The following is a 14,623-nucleotide window of genomic DNA, read 5'->3' on the forward strand; positions in this document are numbered from 1 at the left end:
AAGAATTGCTTCTCACCTCCTTGTGACCTATGAAGAGATGTCATTATCTGGGTCCACCCACATTCACTTGGGAGTTCATTCAATAAAACTTTGCAGTAAAATGTAATGGGCGTCCCATAGGGATTCGGGGCAGAAATATTTTTAACTTTCATTTTGTTTCAAGTACAATAGACAGTAACTAAATTTTCCAGAAAACTTTAAAGATGCTTTTATCTCTGAAAGGCTTTTCTTTTTTAACCCACTTCAATCCCACTGATGTTTTCACTAGCTTGCCTCCAGGATAATGCATTTGATATCAGTGAATGTGAATACACACTTCCAAACGCTTTGTGCAGGCTGATCCACTAGCTCTCTTTAGACTTTTGCTCATCAGAAGTTGCTCAAGAAGGAAATTCGTGAGCTGTTTCCAACTTACCTACTGCCTTAGACTTATGTAACTATGACAGGTTTATTGATGCAGCTGGGAGCAAGTTTTTAATCTTAAAAGAAAATGTTTATTTATAAACAGAGGTACATATACTTTTCATAAAAGTATTTCTAGAGGCTTTTTAAAATGCTTTGATTGTTTAAACTAATAGAAATAATAATCCTTAAATATGCTTATCAGTAGCATCCCCAGAATTCACGTCTTTAGTCTTTGTACGAATTAGATTTCCTGGCTAAACCTGTGAAAAATCTCATGGTATTAGGAAATTTGAATTTTGTTTCTTTGTATTATTCAGGAATTATATATTTTTAATTTTTAAAAAGTTAAATAGATGGAGATAATGTTGCACCCTGAAAGGGCAGCCCTGAGAACTTATAATCAGTGCTATGGTGGCTGTCCTGCATTCTTTGGGGCAGAGCTTCTTGAGTTAGTCCCCACGGTTACTACCTCTCCTTCCTCGCCTTTCCTCTCTTGCTGCTCTCTCCTTCCCATCTTCACTAATTTCTCTTCCCATGTCGACCCCTTAAATGCTGCTGCTCTTTCATAGAAATCACCTCGTGGTCCCGCTCCTCCATCACTCACATTCTAGATTGGCAGATATAGACCATAGAGATAGTCTACCATGTCTACCGTCAAATATTTTTGTTCACTTCATTGTGCATAGTTACCTACTAGTTATTCATTGGGAGTAGTAATTTGCAAATTATTTAAAAGGAAAAAATTAAAAGAAAAAACTCTTTGCTGTAGTTTCCCTTTTTTTTTTTTTTTTTTTTTTTGAGATAGTCTTGCTCTGTCACCCAGGCTGGAGTGCAGTGGCGTGATCTCAGCTCACTACAACCTCCGCCTCCTAGGTTCAAGCAGTTCTCCTGCCTCAGACTCCCGAGTAGCTGGGACTACAGGCATGTGCCACCACGCCCAGCTAATTTTTTGTATTTTTAGTAGAGATGGGATTTCACCATGTTAGCCAGATGGACTTGATCTCCCGACCTCGTGATCCACCCGCCTCGGCCTCCCAAAGTGCTGGGATTATAGGTGTGTGATACACCGTGCCTGATCCTGCTATAGTTTTCAAAGTAGACTTACATCAGAATCACCTGGAGTGCTCATAATGTGTTTCTGGTCCTTCTCCCCAACTTTATTAATCTGGGGCATGTCCCAGGAATCAAGATTTTTCATAAGGATTCCAGTGATTCTCATGCATACTCAAGTGTGAGATCTACTGAGAGGCCAAATGTTTTAATAAGGTAACATTTTTAGGTTGTCATCACCACCTCCTCATTTTTTCTCAACCCAACCCCATATCCAGTAAGTCTCAAAGCCTTCTTGATTCTGAATCCTCCCCCTGTACCCCTCTTCTCTGTTCCATCCCCTGTTTTGCTGTTTTTGGATCTATCATTCATTCCATCTGGTACATGTGCCTCCAGATTACCCCTTCAACCTACATCCACAGTATCTGTGTGGTTTTGGTTAACACTGAAATCTGATCATGTTTCACCTGCTTAGAATACTCACTGACTCCAGATGTTCACAGGTTAAAACCCAAACTCCTTCATGTTAGCTTGCAAGGCTTTGTCACCTGCCCCCAAGCTCCCACTCATGCTCATATGATCCTGCTTGGCACCCTCTCTGCATAATCACACTGCATAGTCTTTCAGTTTCTGAGGACACACTCTCTCTCACCTGGATACCTTCACATATGTTTACATGCTGGAAATAACTAAACTCACCCTCCCACCTCTCCACTGCCCTTGTCCACTTGGGGAAAGTCCATTCAGCTCTACAGTTTCTGCTATGGTTTGAATGGATCCCCTCCCGAATTCAGGTGTTGCCAATGTGACGGTTTTACAAGGTGGGCCTTTAAGATGTGATTACACTATAAGGGCTCCTCCCTCGTGAATGGGATCAGGTGTGGGAAGAGTTCACCCTCTCTTGATCTTCTGCCTTCCACCACATGAGGACATAGCATTGTCCCCTCCAGAGGGGGCACCAGATACCAAATGCCGGTGCCTTGATCTTAGACTTCCAGATTCCAGAACTATGAGAAATAAAACTCTGTTCTTTATAAACTACCCAGCCTTTGGTATTCTGTTATAGCAGCACAAAATGAACTAAGACATTCTCCTCCTCTTTGATATGTGACTCTACCAGACTGACTTGGGTGCATCTTCTGTGCACCTATAGGCCCTGTGTAGATGTGTAGACCTCAGCCTGAGCTCTTTCCACACCATGTTGCCGTTGTGTGCTTGTCTCCCTGTGGCCCATTTCCCGTTTATAGGCTAAGGGAGCAAACAGGCATCTGGGACCTGGCCAGATGGGGTGCCAAGGGCCAGATAAGAAGAAAGGTATTGGTCCTAGGCAGTCAGAAACAGCTTTAGTCCCAGAAGTGAGTGTTCATTGAAAGAAGGAAGAAAAATTTGGTCCAAGAGAGAATTGTTGTCTTTTAATTTAATGAAACAATGCCACAGAGTTATTCATTGTGTCCACTTAGGCTTAAATTAAAGCAGGGTATATTTCAATGAGACATGTGAAAGACGGCTTTACTGCAAAGCTGATAAAAGACTGAAATAAAGTAGCAAGAAAAGTTATAGTGTAAGATTCTCTTCTAGTCTCTCTTTAAAATGAGACTAGGTAGATGTTTATCTGTTTGTGACCTTGGGAAAAGTATTATATTTTACATTTTCAAATCTTTCCATATATCTTGAACAATGTTGAATTTCATTGTTAAATGTGTCCACATTTTTTATTATTTCCGTAGGATAATTTCCTAGAAGTAGAATTAATATATCAAAAAATAAAAAAATTTTGAATGTCCTTGATATATATTGATAAGTTGTCAATATTTTCTCATCTGATAAGTGAAAATGGTACTAATTATTATTTTATCTTTTATTTCTTGATTAACTTGTTAAGTATTTATATGCTTATTAGCTACTCTTATATCTTAGTTTATAAATTAACAGGATATTTTGTTTTAGTTTTTGTCCATTCCTCTTCTGAGGTCTTAGCATTTTTCTTATTTATTTGAAAGAGTTCTGTGTAAGTAAAAGCAATTAACCTTTTATCTCTGGCATTATTCGTTTATTTGTTATTGGACTTTTTTATTAATGTTGTTTTTGACATATGGAAACATACCAGGTTTACAAATTCAGGCAATACGATCTTTCAACGTGCAGATATGTGATATGTTTATTTTATCTGTAATTATGCTGGTCTTCCTTATAAGCTCACAGTCACTTGGTAGAGAGGCAGAAATGAATGTTAGGCCTTTTTTATTTTTTAATTTAGTCTGAACTTATCCTGTAAATAGCCCTTTGTAGTAATGTTTGGTTTTTTGAGGTAATTGCTTAGTCTCTCTTGTTCTCAACTCCTTCCTGGCTCTGTTCCAAGGTGGAGTTAAGTGTCTTAAGTGGAAGGGACTCAGGTAACCTCTGAGTGCAGTGAAGAGCAACTTGGATTCCCATGATCATTGGGCGTGCTGCCGGCCTTTCCACCTAACGTCTCTCCCTCCCTTCCTTCCTCTCTCTCTCTCCCTACTTTCCTCTCTCTGTCTCTCTCCCCATCTCCCTCCATTTCTCTCCCTCCCCCTACTTTCCCAGCTGACTGGATTCTTCTTGAATGGCTGCTATAGCACCCTCTGCCTCTCTGCCTCATTCTTCTGGGGATGAAGCTGTCCACCCCCATTCCCTGTGGAGAGGTCTCCTCACCTCACCATGGTAAACCTGTGCCGGGCCCGCACAGGCTTCCCATGGTCCCCAACACATCATATGGGAACCAAAAGGTGCCCAGAAAAGCTACACGTCCAGGCCTCCCTGTGCCTAAGCAGCCCTACCATTTAGCATATCATGAGGCTGTACCACGAAGCCGTACCTTGAAGTGGCTGCACCTGAATAGGTAAAGGAGCAGCCAAGGGGCCATCTCTTTCTAAAGCACTAACTGGAAGTTGAGACAGAGATCCCTCCGCCCTCTGAATTCCTCATATCATTGGCCAAAGCAGGACACCCACTTCTAACCATTTATCTTCTCCTACTCCTTGTTTCCCTTTTCCTCATACGATTCCTCTGACTGTTTATTTTTAACTTCCCCTGTGTTGGATCGTCTTTGTAGCATAGAACAATAGGCCTCCCGGCCCCATGGACAGAAGTACATCTTCTTCACACCGTGGGAGAGGCAAAGGATCTGATGGGGGTGTCAAGATGCACCTATTTAATCTTTGCAAAATATTTTCCTGGTTATATAGATTTTTCAACTTTTATGTAGCCATACCTCACATTGTGTGATGATTAATTTCATGTGTCAACTTAACTGAGCTATGGGGTACCCAGATATTTGGTCAGACATTATTCAGGGTGTTTCATTTGAGGAATTTTTCCAGATGAGATTAACATTTAAACCAGTAGACTTAGTAAAGCAGATCACCTACTCTAATGTGGGTGGGCCTCACCCAATCAATGGAAGACCTGAATAGAACAAAAAGACAGACCCTTCCCCAAGTAAAAGAGGATTCTTCCTGCCTGACTGCCTTCTGACTCAGACTGAAACATCAGCTCTTCATGGGTCTTGAGACAGGGACTACATCATCCATTCTAGTTCTCAAGCCTTTGAACTCAGACTGGAACTTTCCCATCAGCTCTCCTGGGTCTCCAGCTTGCCAGCTCACCCTACAGATCTTGAGACTTGCATGCCTCCATAATCTCATAAGTCAATTATTTATAATAAACTTCATTATATGTGTGTACATATATAAATATCTTTATATACATATATGTATGTATACATAATGTGTATATATATGTATATATATAAATATATAGAGAGAGATTTATTATAAGAAATTGCTGTGAGATTATGCAGGTATGAAAGTCTCAGGATACATGTATATCTGTGTGCAAATGTATCTCTTATTTGCTCTTTTTCTCTGGAGAACCCTGACTAGTACACTTTGCTTTTACTCTTAGAAAGTGTTTTCCCATTCTAACATCAGATAAATATTTATCTGTAGCTTCTTTTAGTTTTTAAAATTTCTGTTTCTCTTTAAAAGTCTTTGGTCCATATAGGATGTATTTGAACACATGTCGTAAGTTAAAAGTCAAAGCAGTTTTAATTTTTAAACATAAGTCAGTGTCCTCACAACCTTTAATATGTTCGCTTCCTTGGCATGCACATGCTACAATTTTCTAGGATTTTATTTTTTCTCCTTTCTTTCTGCTCCTAAATGTGAACATTGCATATGTCTCCATCATTTTCCCTTTTCTTCTCAGCCCTCTTTCCTTTAAAATTATGCACATTCTATGTCGGCTATCTTCAATATGTAGGGACTGAAAAGGATTCAAAAGGCTAGAGGCTGTGTTTTAATCTACCTGTTGGATTTTTCCACTAGGATCTTGCCCGAGTCCTGTAACTTAGCATGTATATACCAAAGTGATCATCTTTAATGCAGCCTTTTTGCTGCCAAACTTCAACCTGTCCCTGTCTCCCCTGCCCCATTCTTGTTGATGGCATTTGAACTCTTGAATTATTTTGTCCTTTGAAATCCTGCATGTTCTTTGTGGCCAATTTAAAAGGTAGCTTCTTTCTAGCACTTTCACTTTTGGCTCCTCCCAAACCAAAGCAATCTCTATTTATCTAAATTATCATAACACTTTGTACTTTTCTGACAGAACTTATCTCACTTGACCTTGTATGACAGTTATTTATACATGCCAATTTCTCATTCCATATTTATATTCTGTATCTTGTTTGTAAAATTTCTAAAAAGAATGATACTTTCTAAACAAAGCTGATATTTAGAAGTAGGAAACCTGTAGAATGAGTATGGGATAAACTGATCTTACAGACTTAATAAAACTGTTAATAATGTAGGTGAAGTTCATGATCGGCTTTTGACCATGGCATGGATTCTCTCCATCGCTCCCTCTCCTCTCTGACTCCGCTTTCCATGCTCAAACTAAAGGACAGAATCTACATCATACACTTTTGTCTAATCTGCATTACCAGAATGGTACCTTAGATGCAATAGAACCTGAACACATATTTGTGGAAGGAAGGGAGGGAGGGAGGAAGGAAGGAAGGGAGGGAGGGAGGGAGGGAGGGAGGGAGGGAAGCAATTGTCATCTACAAATAATATGTGATGTGTTGATACAGGACAATATTAATACACATTTGTAAGTGTTCTCCCCCCTCTGAAGATTCCTCCCTACTGACTCAGTGAGTTGGTATGGGCACCTCTGCCCTTCCCCTCAGCAGCCCTGGGTTACAAGCAAGGAGCCTGCCAGCCTAGGGCCGTTTTTCCCAGGTCCAACTACACGTATGTAACCAACGTTTATTCATGAGTTTCATACTACTCACCCTAGGCTCCAAAATATTACTTGTAAGAAATGACTAGAGCCATAAATAACAGAGAGTAGAGGAGTTCACTGGAGGTATGGATAACAAAACATAAAACCAGCTTTCATATTCAATGAATAAAATAATTCCATATGATCAAAATTACACATAAGCCAAAGCCTCCCCCACAGTATGACAAGTATGACAGAGTGACTGGTGAGTCAGCCTGTGCTTCTGTCTTTTTTTTTTTTTTTTTTTTTGAGACAGGGTCTTTCTCTGTCACCCAAGGCTGGAGCGTAGTGGCGCAATCATGGTTCGCTGCAGCCTCAACCTCCTGGGCTCAAGGGATCTTCCTGTGTAGCTAGGATGACAGGCACACACCACCAAGCCCAGCTAAATTTTTTAAAAATGTTTTATAGAGACTGGGTCTCACTACATTGCTCAGGCTGGTCTTGAACTACTGGGCTCAAGCAATCCTCCCGCCTCAGCCTCCATAAGTGCTAGGACTACAGGCGTGAGCCACCGCGCCTGGCTGACTGTTTTACTTTGTTATGACCACTGTTGGCATTTAAATGTTTAATGAACCTCAATATTAATTTTATGCCACCCAGATAGGCAGAAATGTTAGTAGACATACAAACAGCCCCTCCCTAGTTAAGGAGGCCAGGCTTCCACAAAGTAATCCCTCCCAATTTAGCTGTAAATGGGTTGCTAATCAGAAAGGCCTCAGGACAAAGGTAAGTGGCATAAATTCCTATTTACTGAATTAATATGACTGGTTCCCTGGGTGCCCTTCTTCTACTTGGAAGCACTTCTGGCAGTCTGATTTGGGATTTTTATCTGGCACTGTTCTGAGACTGGGGCTTTGGGGCCTATATTAATTTTAGATCCTAGTCTGTGGAGATTAGTCAATTCTATGAACTCCAATATAGTGGTTGAAATAGTTTTCAGGAGCAAAAGTGCTTGCTTATCCGATCCATACTCTTCTGTGTGGATTCCACCTGAACATTCTATGTTAAGGATGGGTATGATTAATTCATTACCCAAGATTACAGCAGTATGCTAAAAGCTACCTGGAGGCATTTCTTTTAGTGTGAAATATTAAAGATTCAACATTTTTATCAGTGCACCTAATTCATATTCCAGAGCCTGTGGGCTGAGAAATGAACTTGGAAATATTCAGTCATTTTTTTACCATCAGCTTGTTAAAATGTTGAAGAAGGTTATTGTTTTAACTACCTGTGGATAAAAACAAGGAGAATTCTCTTCAGGAAGGCTAAAATACAAAGACTAAAAGCTACAATGTCTTTTATTTCTTAAAACTGATATAGGCCAGACGCAGTGGCTCACACCTGTAATCCCAGCACTATAGGAGGCTGAGGTGGGCGGACTACGAGGTCAAGAGATCGAGACCATCCTAGTCAACATGGTGAAACCCCGTCTCTACTAAAAACACAAAAATTAGCTGGGCTTGATGGCGCATGCCTGTAGTCCCAGCTACTCCGGAGGCTGAGCTAGGAGAATTGCTTGAACCAGGGAGTCGGAGGTTGCAGTGAGCCGAGATGGTGCCACTGCACTCCAGCCTGGCAACAGAGCGAGACTCCATTTCAAAAACAAAACAAAACTGATATAGACCAGGTTTTAACAATAGTGTGCCTTGGAGTACTTGAACAATAATACTAATACAGCCTTTCCTGACAAAGAGAATGGTTAATAACCTTATGATCTCTAATAAATACAAACTGAAATATAGAATCCCATAGGGAGTAAATATGAGAATACATTGTCAGCCTTTTCCAGAGCAGGGAACAGAGGTCTGGATAATGTAAGTGAATTTCCAAATTCCTGTGAGGTAGCTTTAGAAATTTATTTTATTTATTTTTTTTATTTTTGAGACAGAGTCTTGCTCTGTTGCTAAGGCTGGAGTGCAGTGGCACGATCTCAGCTTACTGCAACCTCTGCCTCCCAGGTTCAAGCTATTCTCCTGCCCCAGCCTCCAGAGTAGCTGGGACTACAGGCATGCGCCATTACACCCAGCTAATTTTGGTCTTTATTGCAGAGATGGGGATTTCCCCATGTTGGCCAGGCTGGTCTTGAACTCCTGGCCTCAAGGAATCTGCCACCTTGCCACCTCGGCCTCCCAGAGTGCTGGGATTGCAGGCATGAGCCACTGTGCCTGGCCAGAAATATATTTTAATGCTTACATTTGAATTCGAATGTGACAGAAATTCACCATCACTTCAGATATCATATTCTGAAGAATGAATTTAGAAGCTGGAAAAAGGACACAGCTTCCCAATTCTGCCCTTTTGCTCCAGTGTCTGCTAGAGAAGGCCAGGATGGTGGATTCTAGAAGAGCCACGCAGGTGATGGTCTCATTCTCAGCTTTTGGGGGGTAAGCAGGGGTATCATTAGGCATATACTTAGGTGATATTTTCTATTCTTTTTAAAAATCAAAAAAGATGCACATAAAAATGTGTAAAATATATTTGCCAAATTGTAAGAATAATTTTAATGCAAACACTTGTGTGGCTGCCACCTATTCAAGAAACAGAATAATGCCAATCTGCATGTGCCTCCTCTGTCCAGTTTAGGTCCCAACGGAGTTTAAACTAGAAATATTTTCTAGAAGCTCAAGTGGAATATTGACTTTCTCTGCTCTTTCACATCATACTCCCACTAAAAGTTTTTGCTGAGCTAGAGATCTTGTATAAAAGGGTCATCATCGACTAAAAATAAAAAACAACGTATTCTTCCCTGAATGGCAAAAATTCAAAGACTTATTGAAAATTAATCCCTTTAGAAGTAGTCTTTGGGAGCAAATCATTGAGAGACCATGGAAAAATCTGGGTAAAGTGTATGTATAGAAGTATTTTAAAGGAATTCATACAGCCAATGTGTACCAATTCAAATTATTAGGCAACTACTGAGGACAGTATTAGGGTTCTCCAGAGAAACAGAACCAATAGGAGGTACATACATTTAAGAGGAGATTTATTATGGGAATTGGCTCACACAGCTACGTGGGCCAAGAAGTCCCACAGTCTGCTGTCTGCAAGCTAGAGAACCGGGAAAATCAGTGGTATGTGATTAAGTCCAAGCCTGAAGGCCTGAGAACCACAAGCGCTGATGCCAGAGGGCAGGAGAAGATGGATGTCCCAGCTCAAACAGAAAGAGCAAATTCATCCTTCTTTCAACACTTTGTTCCATTGGGACCTTAATGGATTGGAGGAGGCCCACCCACACTGATGAGGGCACTATTCTTTACTCAGCCTATCAATTCAAATGCTAATCTTCCAGAACTGCCTTCCCAGACACACCCAGAAATAATGCTACTTGGGCATCCGTTGGCCCAGTCAAGTTGGCAGATAAAATTAACCATCACAAGCACCATGGAATGCAAGGCAGTATGCTAGGTGTTCTAGAGCATATGAACAGTTGTTATTAAAACAACTGCCACACACACACAAAGTTTCTGTGGCCAAATGCATTTTCTAAAACTTTTCTTTGAAGAAAAATTTTTATTTCTAAAACAGGTATATAGCATAAAATGATTCCCCAAGTTTTCTGGCTAAGCATGGCTAACATGGTTCTTTTTCTTTTTTTTTTTTTTTTTTTTTTTTTGGAAAATAGTCAAAAACGCTGATGTTTACAGAAATACAGGAAAAATCAAGGATAGCAATATATATTATCAATCAAGTGCTTACAGATCCCCAAATCCAACTTAAAGTAGACTAAATGTCTCAGTCTGTTTGTGTTGCTATAAAGGAATATCTGAAGTTGGATAATTTATAATTAAAAAAAAGAGGTTTATTTGGCTCACAGCTCTGCAGGCTGTACAGGAAGTTTGGTGCCAGCATGTGCATCTGGTGAAGGCCTCAAGCTGCTTCCACTCACTGCAACAGGGGAAAGAGAGCTAGCATGTGCAGAGATTGCATGGTGAGAGAGGAAGCAAGGAGGCAGCAAGGGGCCAGGCTCTTGTTAACAACCAGCTCTCTCTGATAGAGTGAGAACATTTCCCCTGCCCCCACCGAGGAAGGAGATTAATCTATTCATTAGGGATCCATCCCCACTGCCCAAATACCTCCCATTAGACCCCACATCCAACACTTCGGATAAAATTTCAACGTAAGATTTGGAGACGACAAATATACCAAACTATAGCACTAGATCTTTAAAAATCATTTTTAAAAAAAGTGTAAAAATTTTTTTGAGCCATCAAAAGAAATCTGGAAAATAGTTGGGTCATTGTCCTTCCATTAGAGCAGGCCACTCCTATGAATGAGATGCCACTGGTGACACACTCTGGTGGAAAGAGCCTTGGCTTGTGAGCCAAAAGTCAGTGTTAATACCTCTGTCACCTTGTACAAGGCAACCGAACTTTCAGGTCCTCAGTTTTCTGATGGGTATAATAAAAAGATTTGGATGGGATTATTCTAAATTACCTAAATCAATGCCTTGATTATTTTTAAGAGTCGAAGTATCTCAAACAAACTGGCTTTTGTCTCAAAATAAATGATCCTGAACTGAAAGAAACCATGCAGCAAACCTACGGCATTTCAATGTTTTTAGTTTTACTTTTGTGGTGGTGGTATTTTTTTGTCCTACTGATTGTTTAATTAAATGTAAGCATCTTTTCCAAGCCTCAGGTAAATCAGCACATGGTGGATTTTCTTATAAGCCACTGTATAGTTTTGCTGGTCATTCCTGGAAGGTGTGAGATGAATTGGAACCAAATTTCCACATGATTTAGCAGGGATGATGTGCTTGTTTACCAGATTGCTCTTCACTGTACATAAATAATTAGTTAAGTCTTATCAGACTCTAAGGGTAATTTGTCAAAATAATGTGTGTTTTTCCATTTTAGTGTTAAATCGCATTACACATAATTAATAGATTATTAACTTAGTTTAAACAGTTTAGGGAAAACCATTCAGTTAGATTTATTTGTTTTCCAACATTTTAATGGGACAAGAAAAAGTGATCTTAAACCACTGAGCAATTATACACAGTTCACAAAGTTTAGAGCAAAAATTAAAACATCTAGCTCATAACATAAGCTGGCCAGAGGGTATTATTTAATCAATTACAAATTGTGAACTCCAAGAAAAAATATTCGAAGTCCAAGGCAATAGCAGTATCCCATGGAGAATAAAACCTGGAAAATATAAAAATGGAAATGGAAAATGTATAGTTGAATGCCTCCTTTAGTTAGAGCAAAGAAAATAGAACACCATGTTTTATCTGCTTTGGGTTATTAGAAGACTTCTAGAAATGCTGGCCTTTCAGAAATCCTAGGCCAACCTTAGTTGGGAGAAGAATGGAAAGTGCAGTTTTGCATTTAACTGAAATATTCAATTACTATTTTTCTTTCTTCAGAATTGTGGTCAGAGCAGCACGTGCTTTGGGGACAGGAAAAGACCAGATCAATTAGTAATAAAGATCTGCTTTTATGCTTGAGTCATGGCTTTGGGGAATAAGTAGGAGATCAAGATGCATTTTCACAGTTGAGCACAGACAAGCAAGACAGATTGCTCTGGAATGGTTGATGGCTCTGCAAACATTGATGTTAAAAAAAAAAAAAAGAGCAATGATATTCCTGGAGAGGATATTTACAAATGTAAATGCATTCAGCTTTGCTTGTGAGCACAGAGCACCTGGCACTAATATATTTGCTTCTCTGGGTGAAGATCACTAGAGTATACTATTAATGGGAAAATATTAGAGAAATTACATGAAATTTGTGATCTGGTATGCATTAAGAAAATGTGACATGTTTACAAAGATTTCAGCAAAGGATCTTTCAATACTTCAACAATAGGATTGTCCATAGGCTTTGGAAGGAGAAATGAACGCCAAGAGGTGAAATTCATATTCCAGTCACAGTGTAACTGAAGAAAGTGGGGAATGGAATTTTGATCCTTCTCAGATTTGCTAACAGATTTCTCTTTCCACGTGGCATAGACAAGGAAATCGGTATTTTCAGTTGTAGATTTTTAGCCACATCTCCTCCTGTGTTTTTTTCTAATAAAAAGAGATGTGGTCTGTGTTATGGATTGAGGTACAGTATCACATACGTAATTCATAAAGTTGCTCAGGGTTATACGTCTGTGTGATGGGGCCACAGGTGAGCTAGTCAGACTGAGGATAATACCTGGTCATAGTATGAAGCTGGAAGATTCACTACCTGGTTACTTGGTATCATTATTTCCTTACAGTATCTATTATAGCACATGTTTACCTTTTAATTGTTTGGCAAAGTAGGTTCTGTGTTGAAGGCACAATACAGACCACCCAAGTGTTAGATCTGGGCTCTTTGGAAAAAACAGGTCATTGATTTTCTGGGGGTAATTCTTGGGGTTAAACCTGGATAACTTCTATTTGGTGGTGGGGGCGGGGGGTTGCTGGCCATTTGTCATCTCTCTTCTTCAAGTGGGATCATAGTAAGTTTGAATGGGATCGTAGTAAGTTTAGTGCTAGATTTACATTTTAGGAGATTCTGTAAACTTTTGTCTATATTCTGAGTTCAGCATTGCATGTGATTTCTGTTATTGACAACAAAAAGAAAAATATCCCTTATTGTCTGGTGGCAGGTTTGTTTTGTTATATCTACAATTGAATATAGATGTAAGAAAAATATTATTTAAGATTTCTTCTATGGTTGTTGAAAATTTGATTGCCACCTTCATTGGAAAACAACAACAACAAAAAATCTTGTGCAAAACTGCGCACCGATTTCAGAAAGTGAAAGTGTCACATCCCCTTTGAAGAGAGAGGAAAACAGTTATTGGAAGTTAATCTAAAATGAATACCTTGGTTATAATGAAAGCCATCTGCTCTAACTCAGAGTGAGGCAGACTTTGTCTTTTCAATCACCTACTAATCAATAGGACCAAGATTTCCTGGAAATTTAACTGTAATTTTTAAAAATGTTATATCTCAATCTCTATTTTTTTCCAATTTGTATTCATAACAAAACTTGAAATGAGTAACTCAAGTGAAAAAACAATGGCCCCTCAATAACAAAATCACACCTGAGAATGAAACTAGATTATTAAAAACATATAAAGTTTTAAACACTCTAAATTGTAGATCCCACATTAAGAAGTTTTTGAAATGAAAAGAAAGAAGCTCTATAATGACATCTCTCAAAGATAATCACTATTCACAGTTTAATTTTTATTATATTTATTTTTATGGTTTTTTAATAGATACAATTAAATATATATGCTTAGCTACATATTTTTAACTTAACACTAAAACTTAAGTTTTTCTGTGTTGCAATATAATGTTCATAATCATTTGTTTACTGGCTACCCTGGGTGGATTAATACGTTAAAATAATCATTTCTTTGTTGTTAAACTTATAGGTAAACATGACCAAACCTCTTAATATACATATTTAAATGAGACTCGATCTTCATTGAAAAATGTATTGTATTTAATAAGTAATAAAATGAATATACAGCAGCTGAGATACCAAGACAAGGGCTGGTCCCCGGTCAGGTGGGTCAGCACAAGCAAGCATCTTGCTCTGCTTCCCCAGGGCACCTAGTATTCTTGTTGGTTTGATTTGAATTTCATTTTCTTCTATCAGGCTCCATTATCAGCTTAGGAGTAAAGAGGGTAGCTTCTTCTATCGCTACATATCTTCAAATTTTATTTTTGCTTCTCTTCCCTTTTTGAAACTTTATTATAGTGCCCTATCATCTTACTCTACTATGAAACAGTATAGTAAATGCCTCTCATCCAAAAACCTGTCTTTTTAATGGGGAAAAAGTTGAAGGTAAACTTGGCAGTGATACATCCACCACACACATGCATTCATCTTATAGAAAATTAGGATGGTCTCGATCTCCTGACCTCGTGATC

The sequence above is a fragment of the Symphalangus syndactylus genome, chromosome 2, assembly GCF_028878055.3.
Source record: "Symphalangus syndactylus isolate Jambi chromosome 2, NHGRI_mSymSyn1-v2.1_pri, whole genome shotgun sequence".
NCBI lineage: Eukaryota > Metazoa > Chordata > Mammalia > Primates > Hylobatidae > Symphalangus > Symphalangus syndactylus.